The sequence below is a fragment of the Bubalus bubalis genome, chromosome 13 (genome assembly GCF_019923935.1).
Source record: "Bubalus bubalis isolate 160015118507 breed Murrah chromosome 13, NDDB_SH_1, whole genome shotgun sequence".
NCBI lineage: Eukaryota > Metazoa > Chordata > Mammalia > Artiodactyla > Bovidae > Bubalus > Bubalus bubalis.
Window position 1 is genome coordinate 30,479,127 of NC_059169.1, and position 22,623 is coordinate 30,501,749.

Here is a 22,623-nt window from a genome sequence, read left to right on the forward strand (position 1 = left end):
AGAAAAGGTTTTTTCTAAGTGTCAAGAAATATATTTCCTATTTGAGATATTTTATAGTAATATTATGATACATTTTATCACATCAGGAGGTAAGGTGTCTTTCAAATATAAAAAACCTCCTTAAAATGAACCACGTGCCATGTAATGTATTTTGATGCTACATTTGCAAAGCCTGTCTAATAGTGTCAAGAAATCTAATATTACTGAAACAGAATGCTTGTAGGAATTATGAGCTTGAATATTAAGTGCTAAGAACTCTTCAGTTTAATGAATAAAAGAATTATCTTGTCACTAAGAGAATAAATTCAAGCCAATAAGCACCATACACTGTGGGTCTGAGTGAAAATAATTATTTCCTTTGAGAAAATCAAAATAGATCCTTGAAAACTGTAACCTACATTAGATTTTTTTTTCCCCTAAATCCTGCATGGATTTTTTTAAACACCTTTCCAAAGTAGTCTATAATTTCATTTTTATACAGTTATAGTACAGGTCATTAAATTAAATATCATTGCTGCCAGCACATGCATTCAGTAAACTGAACTTTTTCCTGCCTATCCTAGACAAAGTATGTGGTCTTCTGGAACTTTTTAAAATAAGTGCTTTTTTTGGAACTGTTTAAACAAATTTATTAGAGGTTTAATTCCTTCAGAGATAAAAATTTAGAGAAGTGGAAACTATATCAAAGAGTCACAAGAGTCTATGTTTGTAAGATTATAGCTGTTTCCACTTATGCACCATCTTGCAGGATATATTATCAACAAGATATGACAAATTTAAATGCAACTGCTGAAGCAGATGGGACTAGATACAAATTGGTGGTACTTTAATAACTGGATGGTTAGATTTAGCAATGGGTACCTGTGTGAGCCAGTCTCCCAAGTGTGCACCAAAGGGTAAAGGGAACTCAAGGGACTGAACCAGGGGATTCTAGAAAAAATACTCTCACCTATACTAATGGAATGGGCTTCCCAGATGGCTCTACTGGTAAACAACCCACTTGCCAATGCAGAAGACACAGGTTCAATTCCTGGATAGGGAAGATCCCCTGGAGGAGGGCATAGCAAGCCATTTCATCATTCTTGCCTGGAGAATTTCATGGACCGAGGAGCCTGGCGGGCTACAGTCCATAGGGTTGCAAAGAGTTCCACACAGCTGAAGCAACTTAGCATACATGCATACTAATAGAATGTTCTGGTTTTATATTGCTAGGCAATATGAAATATTTTTTTGTATTAAAAGTTGGCTCTTGCTGTTGATATATGTCTTATTCAGTTTTGAAACTTCAAAAGGCAGCAAATATTTCAGAAGAGCATTGACCCATGTGTACAAGAATGTCTTCAGATAGGCTCTTGGATTGCCAGCCACCTACTACTCAACTATTCAATGCAATAAGGACCTACAAAACATTCCTTTCAGATTGGAGAATTCAGTTAAGGCATGTAAGAGTTGTAAAATGAAAGTAGTGTATTTGATTAAGCACATGGCAGACTCAAGAGAAAGACAAAAGAAATGCAGAAGAGACAAACTGCCTGTATTAGACACAGTCATTAGAAAATTAGATCTAGAAAGACACATGAGAGGCTCTCAGACTATTTTATATATACAATAATCAAGAGAATAAAATTTAAAGGGCCTGAATTGGGTAAAAGTAATTGGATAAAGCAGAGGTTTCCGCTGTTAAAAGGAATTAGGATGGTGTTTAGAAATATCCTAACTTTTAATGGTCCAGATCTTTTGATGGAAATGAGTAAAGACAAAACTGATTGTAAATATATTTTTTAAGTTACTAAAGTTGTTTTTTTTTTTCTTTTTTATCCCTGCCTAAGAGATAGCATATCACGGTGGTAAGCATCATGGGATTCAGAAGCTGCCAATAGGGTTGGATGCTTTGTTTTGCCTCTATGAGGTCAAGCTGTCCTCAGGCAAGTTACTTACTCACTTGTGTCTTAGTTTTCTCAACTGTAGAATAAAGATACTTATGCTAATTAGCTCAGATAGTTGTTGGGAGCAAATTGTTTAATCGAAAATGCTTAGGTTAATGCTTGACACCTAGAAACCATGTGAACAATAATTGGAAATACTGTTATATTCATTGTATGCAATTTATTTTAACTTTATTTTAATATTTAAAACTAATATGCAAATAGTGCTAAATGATATATTAAAGAAGTGAAAAAGAGAGAGAAGACTGGTATGTTTATAGGACTTCTTATTTTAGATTTCTTTTTGAACACCTTATAAAAAAGGCAATATTTGAACAGAGATCTGAAAGGAATAATAGAGCAAGCCTGCACATACTTACAGGAAAATTATTTAAAGGAGAAGAAATATTAGGTAGAAACAGTGAGGACAGAATAAACTAGAAGAATGGTGACAGAAGGTGAGGTTTGGAACGTGAGATAGATCACGTTCAGACTTTCAGTTTAGGTTAGGGAGGTGGAATTTTATTGTTAGTTTGGAAAAAAACTTTTGGAGTTTCAGGGCATGATAGTAACACGACACTTTACGAAGGTGTCATGAACTGTTATGTGGAATATGTATTGTGATGGAAAATAACAGAAGTAGGAAGATTTGTTAGGTAGCTGTTGAGTAATCCAGACAAAACATAATCTGAGTGGAAGAGTAAAAATAATGAGAATTGGGTCCTTTGGGCAGCAATAGTTTGAACAGTAAAAAGAAAATTCCAAGAAAATGTATTATCTAAATTTTTTATATCTTAGAATATTGGATAGCTATTTTGTGTCTGTTCCTAGGACATTATGAGCATCATTGTGGCTGTTATATTGCATTTAGGATGTTTTCTATCAGATGAGACTTGTGAATGGCCAAATCTATGACCTGGTGCTCATTTTACACCAACTTTCAAACCAGACATTTTTGAGCAGGTTACTACTCTGGTTTACCTATTATATAAAAATAGTGTTGTGGAAAATAGTAGAAACACTGGTGAAATGCAACTAGAATCTGGATGCTAGTTAATAATAATATGTCTGTATCACTATACTTTTCATTTTGGCAAAGAAACCATAGTTATAATGGTAAGCAGAATAATGGCCCCCTTCCCAAAGCTGTCTGCATTCTAATCTCTGGAACCTGTGAATACATGATGTCAGGAGGCAAAGGAGAATTATGGCAGCAGATGGTATGAGGTTTGCTAATAGAGTGACTTTAAATTAGGGGGAATGACCTCGGTTAACCAGGTGGACCCAGTGTAATTACAGGTCCCTTAATTACGGAGAAGGAGGGCAGGAGGCTCAGTATCAAGTTAGGCAGAATGATCAAGATCCATGGTAGGCAGGGGAAATTTCTCCCCCCTACCCCTCTTGTGAATTAGGTTTTTGGGTACACAGTGAAGACTAAACAGCGTTTGGGCTTGAGGTTGAAGATTAAAACAGCTTAGAGAGAGACAGAAAGGAGGTTCAGACTCTGCCTCCTGCATTAGCTTGAATTGCTTCCTAAATTGTTTTTTAGGAAACTTTAATTCAAAATCATCAGTATGCCATTAAGGCATATTTGGGGCTGCCTACCCTGGGCCACAACATTTGACTGGCTATTGCTGTCTTTGAAGATAAAAGGAAGGGACGCCAGTGCCTTTGAGAAGCTGGATGAGGCAAACAAACATTCTCTCCTGGAGCCTCCAGAAAAGATAACGGCACTGCAGACAACTTGAGACCCGTTTTGAACTTCTGACCTCCCAAACTGTAAGTTGATAAATTTGTGTTGGTTTGAGTTGCTAATTTTGTGGTAACTTGTTATTGAAGTAATGAGAAATCCATACGGCTGTATAAGATGTTCATATTAGAAGAAACCAAGTAAAGAGTTTATGGAAAATCTCTAATGTCCTTGTGATTTTTCTGTAAATCTAATATTTTTCCAAAATGTTTGAAAAATTAGTTCTTTCTCTTACTTTCTCACTGCCTCCCCTACTGTACCCCCATCTTCTGCAGTTTTAAGTATGTTCTGCTTTTAACTTTATATTTTCCCTCTACTTATCTCCCACAGCCATGTCAGTATGACATATTATAACCGAAAGTGGGATCCAACTGCTTGTTGCTTAAAAGCCATTGAAGAGGCCAGGCTGTTGGAAAGGAGAGTTTGCTTTATTTTTGATACTGCCACCTGGTGCAGAGGTAGGGAAGGGTATGTGCCTGTCCAAAGGCTGACTCTTCCACCACCCACCCCACCCACCCCACTGATAATCAGGGAGCAAGAGCTTTTATAGACAGAGGGAGGGGGCTACATGCAGAAAGAGCAGTCAGCTCTGATAGTCATCTTGAAATTGGTAATCAGTGGTCTGACCAGCATCATCTGGATTGTTTTAGATACAGTTAGTGTTCAGTTTCAAGGTCCATTTGTTCCCATTTCCTTGAGGCCTGTTCTCAGAATTGTGGCCGCTTATGTCAGGACTACAGTCTGGTCATCATGTAGTTAACTTCTTCCACCTGGTGGGGTTTCAGTGTCTATAAGAGAGCTCACAAGATACAGCTCAGAATATTATCAATAGACCCTGAGAAGGAACTAAATGTCCTTGACTCTTCCTAATGACTAGACTATTATTATTTGGTCTCCTTTGATTGTTTTCCTTTACTTCTGTATTTTCTCACTTCTCAGGTTAAACTTATTCTTTGGTTAAATTTTTTCACTGACAAAAGGCAGGCAGAGGGCATGGGGGGCAAGGACCATAGGGTCTTGCTCTGTTTCAATACCATAAGCTGCTTTATTCCTATTCTAATATTCTTATCTTACATGCATTCCCAATCAGCTTGCATGCTCTTTCTTGTACTCTAATGTTTCATCTGTAATTTCCAAAATTAACCTTATAATTATCTTCCTATCCTCTATTTTGGAGAAGAAATGACAACCCAATCCAGTATTCTTGCCTGGAGAATCCCATGGATAGAGGAGCCTAGTGGGCTGAAGTCCATGGGGTCGCAAATAGTCGGACACTGCTGAAGTGACCATCCTCTATTTTACATTAACTCTTTCATGGTCACTATCATATATTCAACTGAAACAATTTGGAGACCTATCTGGATAATACTTTCTTCCACATGACTGCAATACCACAAGCCTAACAATTATTCCAAAAGTTGCCATAGCAATTCTTCTTTCTCATCCTCACATTTACTTTAAACTTTTCCTATAGACCCTACTCCATTTATTTTCATTTTTAAAATATTTACATATGTATTTAGATGCCCTGGGTCTTAGATGAAGTACTCAGGATCTTTGATCTTTTAATTGAGGCACATGACATCTAGTTCCCTTACCAGATTGAATCCAGGACCCCTGCATTGGGAGCAGGAAGTCTTAGTCACTGGACCACTGGGAAAGTCCCTGCCAATTACTTTCAATATCCCTAACCATTTTTTGTGTTCTCTTTATAACAATATATTTTTTAATAACTTTGTGATGTTCCATAAAATTAACCTAAAATGATATTTCACTATCAATGGTAATATATTCTTTCAGTAGCTCATCCTTGCATTCCATATCTTTTTTCTTTCTATATATCCAAGCATGATGAATTCCTCTGTTTTCAAAAAGGCCATACTTTAAATACAGAACAATTTGTAGCATACATTTTGTTTATTTATTTATTTTTACATCGTAGCATATTTCACTATGGCTGCATTGTGTTGTTAGTAAAGTAATAATGCTGGTTAATGATGATACTGAGTTGATCTTTCCATGTTTTTCAATGAATGGTGTCTTTTTCTGTGATCTTCCGCAAGATGAGATCAGTTAGCCACAGTTATGTGTCTTGTTGTGTAGCTCCAGCACAGTATATCTCACATTGCATTATGACTGTTCATGTGTATATTCTCCATCTCTCCTACCCTCAAAGTAGCTACCGTGTCTTATCATTGCATGCTCAATAACTACAAACAATCTCAGTTCTCAATTGTGTGTAGGGCTCACTAAAGGGAGAAAAATTGGCCCAAAGAAGAAAAACTTGAAGCTTGTTACAAACTGATTCTCTTTGCTGATCTGCATATGTCATAGTTTCATTATTTATATAAACTACTGGTTAGAATATGACTACATGTTGCCACAGTTTGCTAATTTTATGACATAGCAGCTGAATTTCATGGAAGACATGTTCTTGTTACAAAAATGGTTGATGCCCTCCAAGTCTTTTTCTGCTTTGGTCTTATTCAAGGCACAGGTGGTACTTATCTGGACACATCTTTAAAACTAATGAGAAGTTAGTTCAGCTTAGCAGATGCATATTTACATGACACTATACACATTGACCTTACAGAATGCATTTCTAACATATTTAAGTTATTTATACCTCTATTTTTAGTGTTTATTAATTGTGGTGAAAGTCACATGATAGAAAACATATTATTTTAACCATTTTTAACTGTATGGTTCAATGGCACTAAGTTGCTGCTGCTGCTAAGTCGCTTCAGTCGTGTCTGACTCTGTGCAACCCCATAGACGGTAGCCCACCAGGCTCCCCTGTCCCTGGGATTCTCCAGGCAAGAACACTGGAGTGGGTTGCCATTTCCTTCTCCAATGCATGAAAGTGAAAAGTGAAAGTGAAGTCATTCAATTGTGTCTGACTCTTAGCAACCCCATGGACTGCGGCCCACCAGGCTCCTCCATCCATGGGATTTCCCAGGCAAGAGTGCTGGAGTGGGGTGCCATTGCCTTCTCCGAATGGCACTAAGTACACCCACATTATTGTGCAACTCTCACCATCATCCATCTCCCAAACTTTTCACCTTTCAAACTGAAACTGTCCTCATTAAACACTAAGTCCCCATTTGCCCCTCTCCATCAACCCCCTCCACCCCAGGCCCCTGGCATCTACCAGTTTACTTTCTGACTCTGAATTTGACTAGCCTAGGTTTCTCATGTAAGTAGAATCAAACAGTATTTGTTCACAGCTTTTGATGCTGTATATATTTATACCTCTTGATACATCTCCTCATGAATTCTCACTGCAGAGGCTAAGGTTATGGTACAGAGGAGTACTATGTGTAAAGTAAAAGGAATGGAAAGGTGGGAACTAATTCAGTTGGTGCCGGTGGTACAATTGAGAGAAAAAACAGTATGAACAGTGTGGGTAAAGGGATCGTTTGAGACCTCTGCATGGCTAAGAGGATAGTCCTGTTATTGCTGAAGAATATTAGTCATTCATACATGTAAATGTCATTTGGCTCTGCCTTTTGTTGTATTCAAGATTCTACTTTATGGTAATATGAAAAGAAACCTGTGAGATACTAAAAACTGTAAAATTGCTCATTTCATTGTCAAGTAGATGAGGTGCAATGAGGTAACAAATGTACTAAAAAGAACAATGCACACAAAAAGAGGGAAGCTGGATTTTAATCTTGTTTTCCAATTAGATTCTGTATAATTTGGAGAAAGCATCTCTTCTGTGACAACTTCAGTTATATTTTTATATAAAATAATACTTAATGTTGGTTGATGATGAAGTAAATAGGCCAGTGTCAAGGGGTTAATGTTATCAATACTTAGGCTCCAGTAGGTCTCTGAGCTACTGTGCTTATGGTCATCAAGTAGTTAATTTCCTCCATTTGATAAAAACCACTCAGGAAATTTGTTTCAGATACTACTATTTAGGTACGCTAAGACAGAAGATAGGGGGGTGGAGTGTGTCCTGGCAAATCCTCCTAGTGTCTTACTCGGTTACAATTTCCTTTGGGTGTTTCTCTTTTTAAATTATTTATTATTTGGCCATGCCAGATCTTTTGTGGCAGCATGGGGACTCTTTGGTAACTTCATATGAACTATGAACTCTCCTTTGTTTTTATTCAAGCAATTAAGAACTATTAAAGCATAAATTGTAAAAAAAAAAAATCTGTTTAACAATATTTAACTACTATATTCATGATATTTTTAAAAGTATTACCCCTTTATATCTCATAAAAAGCAATGCAAACCTAGAAGCCAAAAAACAAATTTGAGTTTACTTATACACAAAAATTGAATTCCCTTTTAATAGATGATCATTAATTGATTTAAGTTCACAGATATCTGAAAATGTTACACCTGGAAACTTGTAAGTTGAAGATTAAGCAGGCATCAGTGTTTAGTAACAAAATCTAGCACATCTACTTTGTAGGTACATGCACAGCATATAAAAGGTATTAGCCTCAAATCTTTTTATCTTCGATGGTGTTCATGGCTCATGCCCGCAGAAATCTAAGGTAAAAGAAAGCATGTACTTTTGAGGGCATGGTATTTTGTGTGCAAATTATTTTCAGCTGGATCCTTCAGTAAACCATCCTTGGGAAGGAAATGTTGGAAAGTGTTTTTTGATAAAAGAAGTATTGGGTTAGGCAAAAAATTTGTTCATGTTTTTCATGCTATCTTATGGAAAACAATGACCAACTTTTTGGCCAACCCAATAAATTCAAAAATTGAAATGAGAATAAAAGAGAAATTAAGAGTATATTGAATATTAGTGTTTTGGTCTCATTTTTTGCAAATCAAACTATCTGGCTTCATTTTACCCATTGTAACAATGAGGAATTTGGATTAGAAGACTTCTATATTCCTTTCCCACTTCAGTGTTTCTGATTCTGTGCTTCCATATTCCCTTCCTAAAGTTATAATTTTGTTACAGTTGCTCTGCCTGCCATGTGGGGACCTCAGGTACTCAGATACCAAATAACAGCAGTATTTATTAACTGTTTATTCTCTCTTTTCAGGTCTTTGTGCTATGAAAACAATGGGCTTGGGTCAGGTTAGGAATTTCACTTTTGATCAGTAACCTCTGTCTTTATTCAGAGTTAACTCTTTTCTATAAAACTTGTCTCTTGATTTCTTTACTTTTTTTTCCATCTGCTCCTAATATAAATGAATGTGTTGTATGGCTAAATATGTCTAGGAAGAAAGGATGATGTATAAGGTTTTAAGATAATAACTTTTCAAACCAATTGTATTGAATAGATATTCATTTAAGGCCTCCTTATGTTCAGAGCATTTCATGAGATATTTTAAGGCAGAAGTGATGAGAATCAATGTTGATTAAATTTATTTTAAAATAGTAGAGTAGAATCTCAGATATGAATAGTATCAGTTTAAAATGCTAGTCACTTACCTATGTCATCACATTTGTCTAATACATATATGAAAGATTAAAAGTGTTTATATAAATAATATAAAACCCCAAAGCAAATCCAAGACTGAGTTTCACAGTGCTGAAACCACACCATTTAGATTGGGACTTGAACCCATGGGCCAAGACTTGAGCCCTGCCAAAACCCAGATTGGGATTTTAAATTCACTGTCTTTTAATAAAGATCACACACCTGCAGGACTTAATTTTAGCATCTTGATGTCTCCTCACAGAAAGAATTCAGTAAGATACAAAATGATAGGTAAGAAGTGAATTTATTTAGAGAGATACACATTCTACAGACAGAACACAATCCATCTCAAAAGGCAATAATGGCTTGAGGAGAAACACTTTCCACAGACAGTATGTGGGCCATCTCAGAAAGTAAGAGGCACCAAAATATGGGATGATTAGTTTTAATGGGCTGGGTAATTCCATAGGCTAATGGATGGGAGGATTATTCCAACCTTTGGGGGAAGGGGCAGAGTTTTCTAGGAATTAGGCCATGCCCATATTTTGGTCTTTTATGGTTAACCTCCAAACTGTCATGATGCCTATGGGGTGTGTCATTTAGCATATGCTAATGTATTACAATGAGGCTCAAGGTCCACTGGAAGTTGAATCTTTCATCTTGGATCTCATTGGTTCTGGCCAGTTTATGTCTGTCCTCAAGGCCTATGCCATTCTTTTAAAGATTGCTCCCTGCCCCCTTCCCTCATTTCATTTTGACCATTAATACACTTAGTACCCATATACTAACAGATGTAATAACTTTAATGCCCATATTACATCTAAGGTCATATAAAGTTAGTAAATGATAATGCCATAATTTACTTTGTGAGGCAGTTGAGACTTAGTATAGGGTATCTAAATGTCATCATTTTCTTTTTAGACACTAATATAGCAAAAATAAGTTAAACAATTTCTACCAATTGATTTCTATATTTCTAAATTTAGGAAAAAAGTTCACATACACTCATAATTTATCATATACATCTTTAGCTTATGCTTTTTATGCTCTTAATACTGTGTTAAGACTACTAAGTAGACAGTAAAACCAAATCGTCCATTTCTAAGATCCTTGCTTTGAACAGGCACTATAAAACTGGGCAAGAAAGAATGAAACACAAAAAGTCTATGGCAAGATTTTATATGTAATTGTCTTTTTTAAATTGCAGTGTTTTTTAATCTGCATAATGTAAGATAGTATCTATTATAAAAATATGATTAACTATAATGCACAAAGTATATCCCTTCAGAGGCTTGCTTCATGGCAAAGGAAATGTGTTTAAAATATGAGGCATAATTTCTTAGTAAGCCTAGGGATGTAAACAAAACAAAAGAGAAAAAGAAAAAGGATAGATCATCTAGGGCAAGCTCCAAAAAGGGAATAAAATACCCTCTTAATTGCTAGCATACTAAAACGCCATATGTGTCTTAAAGTAACAATCCTATAACAAATACTTAAGTGTGGTGTTTTATGTTAGGATAGTTTGGCTGTTTAACATGCAGTGGTATTCATACACACCTCACCCACTCTCTTTCTAATATAAAATAGTCTACTCAGAGTACAGAGAAATACAAGAGACTGAACTATTTGTTGGAAAAGACAATAGATTTTATGTTCTTCAAATGTGCTATTTAAGAAAAGGCAGGGCTTCCAGCTCTACTCCTTATTGTAATTCTATAGGCCCTAAAGCCTTGTTATAATGTATCATACTGCAATGTAACTAATTATGCTGATGGAGTTCATAACATGATAAATGTCTTATTTTCACTCTGCAAGCAGTCTGTTTGCTAAAAGAAGTGGAAGAAAATTAAGATGACTAGAGGGTTTTCACCTCTAATGTTAAAGCATTTGTGATGAGGACATGCAAGCAATCAGAGCAAGCCCTAGTTTGCAAAGATGACCTCAATACTCCTCATTAAAATGCTAACTTCTACTGATTTTGAGATGACTGCAGAAATAAATAGAATTTACCATTATATTGAGGCCAAGTCTCCCCTGGAAAGAGTAGTGACCTAGGTGTTTTCTTTGCCTATTCAATCAATACCACTATGGGTTTTGCTCAGATTTAAGAAAATGCTTAAAGATTCATATTTATTCCATAAAAACACAATGAGTCAATATTATATCCTACATCCTAGTCTTCCTCTGATATTTAAATTTATATTTTTGGATGAGTGGGGTTAATTATCTCCTACTTATGCATGTGAAAGTAGCTTGTTATTTTTACCTAATTTGTTTTTGTGTTCTATAGATCATTTATAGAATTTAATCTTCTCTATATAAATAGAAAGCAGTTCTGTTCCTCTTTGTGTTCATATATACAGATTGTTGGGGAGGAAGGCATTTTACTCTATTGTCCTATGTTTTCCTGGGTAGATTGCAGAATTAAGTTGATGTGAGTCAGATTAACAGGAGAAAATCAAACAAAAGTTCAATAACATATATACATATGGGTGAGATCTAGAAAAACTGAGTAGTAACTAAAGAAAGTGTCCAGAGTCCTCATCTTAAATACCTTCCTCAGCTAAATAGCAGAGAAGGCAATGGCACCCCACTCCAGTACTCTTGCCTGGAGAATCCCATGGACGGAGGAGCCTGGCGGGCTACAGTCCAGAGGGTCGCCAAGAGTCAGACACGACTGAGAGACTTCACTTTCACTTTTCACTTTCATGCATTGGAGAAGGAAATGGCAACCCACTCCAGTATTCTCGCCTGGAGAATCCCATGGACGGAGGAGCCTGGCGGGCTACAGTCCAGAGGGTCGCAAAGAGTCAGACAGGACTGAGCGACTTCACTTTCACTTTTCACTTTTTCAGCTAAAGACAAAGGAGGATGTTGAGGGTAGTGGTTTTGGACTTTGTAATGGGAGTGATGAAATCCACATGGAGATAGAAAAGCAAAGTATTGATAAACAAATGTTTGTTGTGCCTTGTTGAGATGATGGGGCAGAGTGGCCTCTCATCTCTAAGCCCCATTACCCCCACCACACCTATCCCATATCCACTGCAGATATCTCTGGTGAGAGCTCTATTCTGGAACAGGCCCTCCATCTAAGTTCTTTAGGCACCTACGGAGGAGGTACAAATTTCTCACTTTTGGATTTTGATTATTTTCAGTGTGAAGTAAGCCACATGCCTGTTGACTGAAAAAAAACACACAACCTAAAAGTGCAAATTTATATTTTATTCAGGAAACGTACTGAAGACTGCAGCCTTGGAGACAGCCTCTCAGATAGCTCTGAGGAACTCTTGCAAAGGGGTCAGGGCGAAGTTAGAAGCTTTTGCTGAAAATGCATAAACAAAAATAAATGTGTAGTTGAATATCAAAAGATGACTGCTAATCACAAGAAAATATATCTCAAGTTAATGATTTTAGTGCTAGTCTACATATGGGAAAATACAAGAGTCTGGATTTATTGAAATTACTTCTTAGATAAGCATCTTAACTAAGTAGGGCCAATATGATGTTTTCCTCCATCCTGAATTCCCCTCAGGGAACGTCATCAAAGGTGAATACAGTGACGGTTGGACTGATGCAGGGCAACATTCTTTGTTTATAGGAAGGCTAGGCAACTTCTTTCATTTACTGAAATGACAGGCACCATTTTTTTTTTTTTTTGTCTGCATGTCAGAGACATTTTTGAGTGGCAAATACTGCTTCCCTACAGTTTATATTAGAGCAGGAGAAAAAACTAAACTAGATTCAGGGAAAGAATTTTGTTCATCATGTCCATGGTATTAATGTGTTCTTTGGAAAATATTAAGTATTGTATAGGTAGAAATGTAGCTTTCATAGGATTTAACTTCTTAAATATTTATAATATGTGATTATTTGTCTTTTTTGTCCTTTTCCTTTTTTTTTTTTCTTTTTACACTATATTAAACCATGTAGTGGGAGGAGGCAAGGAAGAAAAATGTAAATATGGCTACATTAATTTTTTTGAAGTCAATTCTGGCAGTAATATTCTATAAATTCATGTGGAGGAAATATTCTTAAGTCAAAAACCCTGTTAGAATTGGAGCCTCCCTATTAGAGGAAAGAATATAAAAACTCAGGAAGACACTCAATCCACACTGTTAATTTGGGACAAAAGCCATGTTTAGGTTGATAACATGTGAAAAGACATTGCAAATTCAAATATATATATATATATATGATAAAAAGGTAGAAATGACACAAGATATCAGATGCCCACTGGAATAATTTTTTAAAACTTTTATTGTGTAAACTTATAAGCAACATTACATTTGTACCTATATGCCTAGCTTATTTTATTTAACATAATTGTCTTCACAGTTAACCGATGTTGTAGCATATGTCAGAATTTCATTCCTTTTAAGGCTGAAAACTATTCCATTGTATATACACAGCACATTTATCTGTCAATGGACATTATACCTTTTCTACCTTTTGGCTACTGTTAATAATGCTACTATGAAAATGGGTGTATAGCTAGTTATCTCAGTCCTTGATTTCAATTCTTTTTGGTATATACACAGAAGTGGAGTTACTGGATCATATAATAATTCAACTCTTAATTTTTTGAGAACCTGCCATTATTGAAAATAAAATTATCCCATTTTCTATTCTGGGAAAATTATCATTTATTTTTATAAATATTTGTTTTAAGACTTCAAACGTAACTATATTAATTTGTTAAAAGGAGCAAAAGGTGAACCTTTTTAAGGCATTGCATGTATTTATACCAGTCCAATCTGAGAAAACTATTATTTTCATAATGGTACAGTGAAAATGATTAATACTTAGCTTTTTACAATGTGGATGTTGGTTAAATGTTTGTGGTGACCCAGCAGATGGTTAGACCAAAACCTCACCTTAATTGGTTTGAAAGTCAACTCTGATGCCACACATGCATCAAGGATATGAAATGCTTTATTAGAACTTAGAGCACCTATTTTCTCTCTCTACTTCTAAAATTTATTTGCTATGTGATATTAAAAAGCTGATGAACCTAATCATGATGTTTAAGAAGATTGTATACCTGTGGCAGATTCATTTTGATATTTGGCAAAACTAATACAGTTATGTAAAGTTTAAAAATAAAAAAAAAAAAAAAGAGACTTGCTGCCTAGAAGGAAAGCTATGGCAAAAAAAAAAAAAAAAAAAAAAAAAAGAAGATTCTAAAAGGATATTTTAAGGGACTTTCCTGGTAGTCCAGTGATTAATACTCTGTACTCCCAATGCAGGGAGCCTGGGTTCCATTCCTGGTCAGGGAACTAGATCACACCATCCTCAGTTAATGATCCTATCCTACATGCCACAACCAAGACCTGGTACAGCCAAATAAATAAGTAGTATTTTAAAAGATTAAAAAAATTTTTAAGATATTTTACATTAAATATCTAAGACTCCTTTGAGGTATTACAATAGTTGATCCCAGGCAGTCTGTGCCCCAGAATCCATGTGCTTAAGCCTTTCAAGCCTTTCATGACACCATCCCACTCAGATACTATCCACGACTCTGATTCAGCTCACACTCCATCCCTTACTACTATCGACTAAAATAATAATCACAACCTAAAAGTTGAGAATCTGTTGTTTTCTGTCAGAATTTTTAGGACTTCCAAGACCAGGAGACAGCATCTCAAAGCATTTCAAGTGACCCTTAAAGAACTGTTTCGAAGAGGTGGGGAGGAATCGGGTTGTATAGAAGATTGCAACAAGGGGCAGATAGTCTGAGCTTATTGTTAATTAAGGAAAACCAGATATCTCAAATTAAGAAACAATCCCCATGGAAAAGAAATGCAAAAAAGCAAAATGGCTGTCTGGGGAGGCCTTACAAATAGCTGTGAAAGGAAGAGAAGAGAAAAGCAAAGGAGAAAAGGAAAGATATAAGCATCTGAATGCAGAGTTCCAAAGAATAGCAAGAAGAGATAAGAAAGCCTTCCTCAGTGATCAATGCAAAGAAATAGAGGAAAACAACAGAATGGGAAAGACTAGAGATCTCTTCAAGAAAATTACAGATACCAAGGGAACATTTCATCCAAAAATGGGCTCAAAAGGACAGAAATGATATGGACCTAACAGAAGCAGAAGATATTAAGAGGTGGCAAGAATACACAGAAGAACTGTGCAAAAAAGATCTTCAAGACCCAGATAATCACGATGGTGTGATCACTCACCTAGAGCAAGACATCCTGGAATGTGAAGTCAAGTGGGCCTTAGAAAGCATCACTACAAACAAAGCTAGTGGAGGTGATGGAATTCCAGTTGAGCTATTTCAACTCCTGAAAAATTATGCTGTGAAAGTGCTGCACTCAATATGCAAGCAAATGTGGAAAACTCAGCAGTGGCCACAGGACTGGAAAAGGTCAGTTTTCATTCCAATCCCAAAGAAAGGCAATGCCAAAGAATGCTCAAACTACCACACAATTGCATTCATTTCACATGATAGTAAAGTAATTCTCAAAATTCTCCAAGCCAGGCTTCAGCAATACATGAACTGTGAACTTCCTGATGTTCAAGCTGGTTTTAGAAAGGCAGAGGAACCAGAGATCAAATTGCCAACATCTGCTGGATCATGGAAAAAACAAGAGAGCTCCAGAAAAACATCTATTTCTGCTTTATTGACTATGCCAAAGACTTTGACTGTGTGGATCACAATAAACTGTAGAAAATTCTAAAAGAGATGGGAATACCAGACCACCTGACCTGCCTCTTGAGAAATTTGTATGCAGGTCAGGAAGCAACAGTTAGAACTGGACATGGAACAACAGACTGGTTCCAAATAGGAAAACGAGTATATCAAGGCTGTATATTGTCACCCTGCTTAATTAACTTATATGCAGAGTACTTCATGAGAAATGCTGGACTGGAAGAAACACAAGCTGGAATCAAGATTGCCAGGAGAAATATCAATAACCTCAGATATGCAGATGACACCACCCTTATGGCAGAAAGTGAAGAGGAACTCAAAAGCCTCTTGATGAAAGTGAAAGTGGAGAGTGAAAAAGTTGGCTTAAAGCTCAACATTCAGAAAACGAAGATCATGGCATCTGGTCCCATCACTTCGTGGGGAAAAAATGAGGAAACAGTGGAAACAGTGTCAGACTTTACTTTTTTGGGCTTCAAAATCACTGCAGATGGTGACTGCAGCCATGAAATTAAAAGCCGCTTACTCCTTGGAAGGAAAATTATGACCAACCTAGATAGCATATTCAAAAGCAGAGACATTACTTTGCCTACAAAGGTTCGTCTAGTCAAGTCTATGGTTTTTCCTGTGGTCATGTATGGATGTGAGAGTTGGACTGTGAAAAAGGCTGAGCACCAAAGGATTGATGCTTTTGAACTGTGGTGTTGGAGAAGACTCCTGAGAGTCCCTTGGACTGCAAGAAGATCCAACCAGTCCATTCTGAAGGAGATCAGCCCTGGGATTTCTTTGTAAGGAATGATGCTAAAGCTGAAACTCCAGTACTTTGGCCACCTCATGTGAAGAGTTGACTCATTGGAAAAGACTCTGATGCTGGGAGGGATTGGGGGCAGGAGGAGAAGGGCACGACAGAGGATGAGATGGCTGGATGGCATCACTGACTCGATGGACGTAAGTCTGAGTGAACTCCGGGAGTTGGTGATGGACCGGAAGGCCTGGCATTTTGCGATTTATGGGGTCTCAATGAGTCGGTCATGACTGAGCGACTGAACTGTACTGAGTGCTTTTCTGTGTATGAGAAGATTCAAGAGTCTGGGCTCACTGAAATCATTCCTTTCATATACATCAGCTATCTGGAGCCAGAATCCTGCATTGATTTTTCACATCCTTAGTTTCTTGCTCACCATAGGGAGTGATAGCAGCCTGATAACTGCCAGATTGCAGGCATTGTTCTTTCTGGGCATCCTCTGGGTTCACATTTGGAGGACCACAATAGCTGATGACTGTGATATCCTTGTTTATTGATATGGCAAATACTCTGTTTCAAATTATGTGCTCTTGAACAGCACCCATAACCATTGTGTTCCTGAGCTTCTATATCTGTAAAATGGAAGTAGTAAGGCCCTACCTGATAGATTTAAAGTTAGTATATGTAAAAATTAAAGTTAATATATGTAAAACACTCAGAACATTGTATGGCATATAGTACAACTTACAAGTGCTATTTATTTGCAGAGATTTGGAAAAAAAAAAAAAGTCCTACTTTTATGAAGACCGCTTTTTCAAAACAAAGTAAATATTTGTATTAATTTCTCAGAAGAGCAGTTCTTCAGTTCAGTTCATCTGTTTATTCCTTAACATCTTATTTTATAAGGAATTTAAATAAACTTAGCTCAGAATAAAAGTTAAGAACTTAATATGCCACCTTAGAGCATCTTTCATACTTTTTCTAGAAGTAAATAAATCATCAAAGAGATCCTATTGGTTCTCTTTATAAATAGCACTTATTATTCCACCCCCTGTTGTTCTGAACTTGACAGCAGGTTCTTTAAACCTAGCAAATCTGTCAAAGTAATAATTACAGGCAAACTGCTTCAATAATAATTTCAACACATAGGCATCCTGGACCTACTTTTTAAAATGTGAATAACTGATATTTGCCTTGGAGTTACCACACTGTCATAACCAGACCTATGACTCTAGTGTCAGAATTATGATTCTAATGTCGTTAACACAAATGTCTTTTATTTCAAGACACAGGCATTTTCACATGGTAGCAGTCAACTCAAGGTTTCCTCCAAGCTTTGGATTTTGTCTTGGGGAAGATGTTTGACTGTATAGGAGAGCACAATTTGCCACCCCAAAATGTCTCTCTAGCATGAGATTGTTTCAAGTTGAAAACAATCTGTGTGGGTGTGTGCTGAGTCACTGAAGTCATGTCTGACTCTTTGCAACCCTATGGACCAGGCTTCTCTGTCCATGGGATTCTCCAGGCAAGAATACTGGAGTGGGTTGCCATGCCCTCCTTCAGGGGATCTTCCTGACCCAGGAACTGAACCTACATCTCATACATATATTGCTCTAGCAACAGATTCTTTACCACTAGCACCACATGGGAAGCCTGCATGTGCTAGGAAAACAACCTAGGTCCAAAAGATCTAGGAAGAAACTTTGACTTTCCCCTTATCAGCCTAAAATAATTTGTTAAATAAAGAACTCCCTGATTCCAGCTATCACCAGAAAAATCTGTGAAGAATAAGGACTATTCACAGTGAAGGGAACTCAGCAGGACCTAGAATTAGTTTACACTGTAATCCTTTGTCTCTACATGACCCAGTAAATATTTGTTTACTCAAATACATTCATTCCATCTCTATGTGAATTTCCTGTCTCTTTTGAAGTCTCAAACCATTATCTCCAATATCTTCTTTATTCGTTAGCTGAAAATGCTGATTACAGTGAAGTCTTCAGTCACTTTAGTGAGTTACTCAGTTTTCCTGGTCTCTCCCCTGTATTGTTGTTGTTCAGTCACTCAGTTGTGTCTGACTCTTTGCAACTCCATGGATTGTAGTGAGATGGGAATCCGAGTTCTTGTCTGCAGAGGTGAAGAATGGAATCCATGAACACACAAGCACTCATGGTAGCAAGTGAATAGGATCTTTTAAAGAGGAGGAAAGTACAAGGCTCTCGGCATAGACACTGAGAGGGGGTAAGGAAACTGTAAGTCCCTCAAGGTGGGACTTAGAGAAGTTTTTACGTCCTTCTTTAAATCACATTGTCACGTGAGTGTATGTTCCTTGGTTCTTTGTCTCATCACAACAAAGATTTGGAGCAATGGACATTAAAGCCCTCGCCCCGTCACAGCTCTCCAGTCTTGGACAAACCGTGTTATAGCTCTTAGGCAAATCAGTGTTACAGCTCTATTTTATTTAGAAGATAGAAGGAGAATCCATGCTCGAAGCATGAGGGCATGCAAACCCAAAGACTCAAAGAGAAGAGAGTGGAGAAGCACATGGGGGAGGGAGAGAGAGAGAATGAGAGAGGGAGAGAGAGAGAAAGAGCATATGCACATGGGAGAGAAAGAGAGCAAGAAAGTGCTCTGGCTCCTCCTTTTATATGTTTTTTCCTCCACCTGGGCCTGCCCTATGCAAATTGGGCTTAGTCAGGAGTGCTGTTTGTTCTACTTGAAGTCTTCACTCTGGTCCTCAGACTACCTCTGACCTTCCTTTGTTCTATTTCCGTGGGCTTTTCCCTTCCTTGTCTTTTAGCCACTGCCATTTTAGACTCCTTTTCCCTATTCTACCTACCTATTCAAAAGCAGAGACATTACTTTGCCAACAAAAGTCTGTCTAGTCAAGGCTATGATTTTTCCTGTGGTCATGTATGGATGTGAGAGTTGGACTGTGAAGAAAGCTGAGTGCCAAAGAATTGATGCTTTTGAGCTGTGGTGTTGGAGAAGACTCTTGAGAGTCCCTTGGACTGCAAAGAGATCCAACCAGTCCATTCTGAAGGAGATCAGCCCTGGGATTTCTTTGGAAGGAATAATGCTAAAGCTGAAACTCTAGTACTTTGGCCACCTCATGTGAAGAGTTGACTCATTGGAAAAGACTCTGATGCTGGGAGGGATTGGGGGCAAGAGGAGAAGGGGATGACAGAGGATAAGATGGCTGGATGGCATCACTGACTCTATGGACGTGAGTCTGAGCAAACTCTGGGAGTTGGTGATGGACAGGGAGGCCTGGCGTGCTGCGATTCGTGGGGTCGCAAAGAGTCAGACATGACTGAGTGACTGAACTGAACTGAGTATGTCAGGCTTCCCTGTCCTTCACTATCTCCTAGAGTTTCCTCAAACTCATGTCCATTTAGTAAATGATGCCATTCAACAATTTCATCCTTTGTCTCTCCTTTCTCATCCTGCCCTCAATCTTTTCCAGCATCAGGGTTTTTCCCAGTGAATCAGCTCTTTGAATTAAGTGGCCAAAGTATTGGAACTTCAGCTTTAACATCAGTCCTTCCAATGAATATTTAGGACTGATTTATTTCCTTTAGAATGGACTGGTTGGATCTCCTTGCAGTCCAAGGGACTCTCATGAGTCTTCTTCCATACCACAGTTCAAAAGCATCAATTCCTCAGCACTCAGTCCTTTTTATGGAATTCTCACATCCATACATGACTACTGGAAAAGCCATTGCTTTGACTGTACAAACTCACCTTTGTCAGCAAAGTGATGTCTCTGCTTTTTAATATGCTGTCTAAGCCTGTCATAGCTTTTCTTCCAAGGAGCAAGCATCTTTTAATTTCATGGCTGCAGTCACTCTCTGCAGTGACTTTGGAGCCCAAGAAATAGTTTGTCACTATTTCCAGTTTTTCCCCTTTTATTTGCCATCAAGTGATGGGACCAGATGGCATGATATTCATTTTTTGAATGTTGAGTTTTAAGCCAGCTTTTTCACTATCTTTGTTCATCTTCATCAAGAGGCTCTTTAGTTCCTCTTTGCTTTCTGCCATTAAAGTGGTGTCATCTGCATCTGAGATTATTGTTATTTCTCCCTGCAATCTGATTACAGCTTGTGCTTCATCTAGCCCAACATTTTGCATGATGTACTCTGCATATAAGTTAAATAAGCAGGGTGACAATATACACCCTTGACCTACTCTTTTCTCAATTTTGAACCAGTCCATTGTTCCATGTCTAGTTCTAACTATTGCTTCTTGATGTGCACACAGGCCTCTCAGGAAATTGTTATGGTGGTCTGGCATTCTGATCTCTTTAAGAATTTCCCACAGTTTGTTGTGATCCACACAACCAAAGGCTTTAGCATAGTCAATGAAGCAGAAGTAGATATTTTTCTTTAATTCCCTTGCTTTTTCTTTGAGCCAATGGATGTTGGCAATTTGATCTCAAGTTGGCAATTTTATCTTTCTCATATATACATGTTATTAAAATTTGTTTGGTTTTCTCCTGTCAATCTAGCTCATGTCAAATTCTTTCTTAGAACAGAAAGAAAAATTAGAATGATAGAGGAAAATTTCTTCAACAACTGTATATTAGTGACTGTCTTTCATTCCATGGGTAATTACCTACACTAAGGATAATCTTCACTTTAGTTGAGAAATGCAAAAGAGATACACTAGACCTCAGAGCCCTGAAAGGCACACATAAAATTTGTGTTGGGCAGCATCTACCAGGGCCACAAAGCCCATACTCAAGTCCTAAGAAAGAGCCTGGAGTCAGTGACAGACACAATGGATAAGGTGGACCTTTCATGTCTTGAAACGTCCTGGAGTGACACCCCATCATGTACAGCAGAGGCAGGCAAAATGAGGCTGCAGTCTCCCCATCCTGAGCAAAGGGGATATTGCCAGTTGTGGGGGAATTGATATCTGATTGGCTCATTGGTTACTAGGAAAACTAGCAGAGGGGCACACCCCTCAACACTCCTTTGATAAGACCAATCACTAGCTAGGGCCTGGGGAAAGTACATAGGAAGGTCAGTCATGTGAGAAGGTGTAAGTGAAGCAGGCTCTGGTCTAGCAGGGGATGTACAGAGAGCAAAAGAACCACCACCTATAGAGTGGCCTGACCATACAGTTTGAATATTAGAATTGCAGGTACAGATCAACTACCTTATGTGTTCATGAAAATCCTCACTGACAAGCATTGTGTGACACACGAGGTCTCTGCTTAAACTTCAGAGTTTCTTCAGAGTATCCTCTCTCCTACAACAATCCCACTAAAATAAAAGTTGTAATCTTGGTAGGACTGTTTTACTTCATTTCAGATTCCACAGCTTTAAACTGGGTTTCTGCAGAAATGTCAGTTAGAAAACTCTCAAGGAGATTTCACTTCTCCTATCACCATCACAGATGGAATTTTGACTTAAAGTGAACCTGTTTATAGACAGAGGAGTTCTCTTCATTTTACACACACACACACACAATTCCAGTATTACTTTCAATTCAGTTCAGTCACTCAGTCATGTCTAGAAAAATGCTAACTGTGAATCTCCATGTATTCATTTAAACAAGGGCTTATTCCAAGTTTACTGAGTTTCAGCCCAAGCTATCCCTCTGTAAGCAGAAAAAATAAAAATAAAAAGTTGCCTGCAAGTCCAGTAAACAAAGAATGTTATCTTCCATCAAGCCATCAGCCTGAGCAGCCACTCCTGATGGTACACCCTGAGGGGAATTCAGGATGGAGAAAAACAGAATCCTGGCCCTAGATAGTCAAGCTGCTTATCTAAGGAATAAGCCCAGAGTCTTGCATCTTCCCATATGTAGAAAAGCACTATAGTCATTTATGTGAGATCTCTTTTTTTGTGTGTGATTAGCAGTAACCTTTTGATGTTCAACTGCATATCATTTTTTCTTTTTTCTTTTTTCTAAGCAAAATCTTCTCTATACTCTGACTCCAACCTTCCCTCTTTGGAATAGTTTCTAAAAGTAACCAGAGTGACTAATTCCCATGCTATAGTCCTCAGTAAGGTATCCAAATAAAACATAACTCTCAGCTTTTAGGGCGTGCATTGTTTTGCTTGATTTTTTTTTTTGATAGGCATTTCTGATGCTGTACATCTGCTTGTATAAAATAGTATCTCAAGTAGAAATGTAAAAAATTA

At 37.5% G+C, this 22,623-nt stretch overlaps 1 protein-coding gene across 5 annotated transcripts in view; it reads left to right on the plus strand.

Annotated features, from left to right (window-relative positions):
• The first annotated feature begins 3,299 nt into the window (after positions 1-3,299).
• The window catches only part of SLITRK1 (SLIT and NTRK like family member 1), a 548,961-nt gene continuing 529,637 nt past the window's right edge, over positions 3,300-22,623 (plus strand). For all 5 annotated transcript variants that reach the window (XM_006047973.4, XR_006544018.2, XR_006544017.2 and 2 more), the window contains exon 1: positions 3,300-3,704. The gene's annotated coding sequence lies outside the window, so the exon portion shown is untranslated. The remainder of the gene's footprint in view (positions 3,705-22,623) is intronic.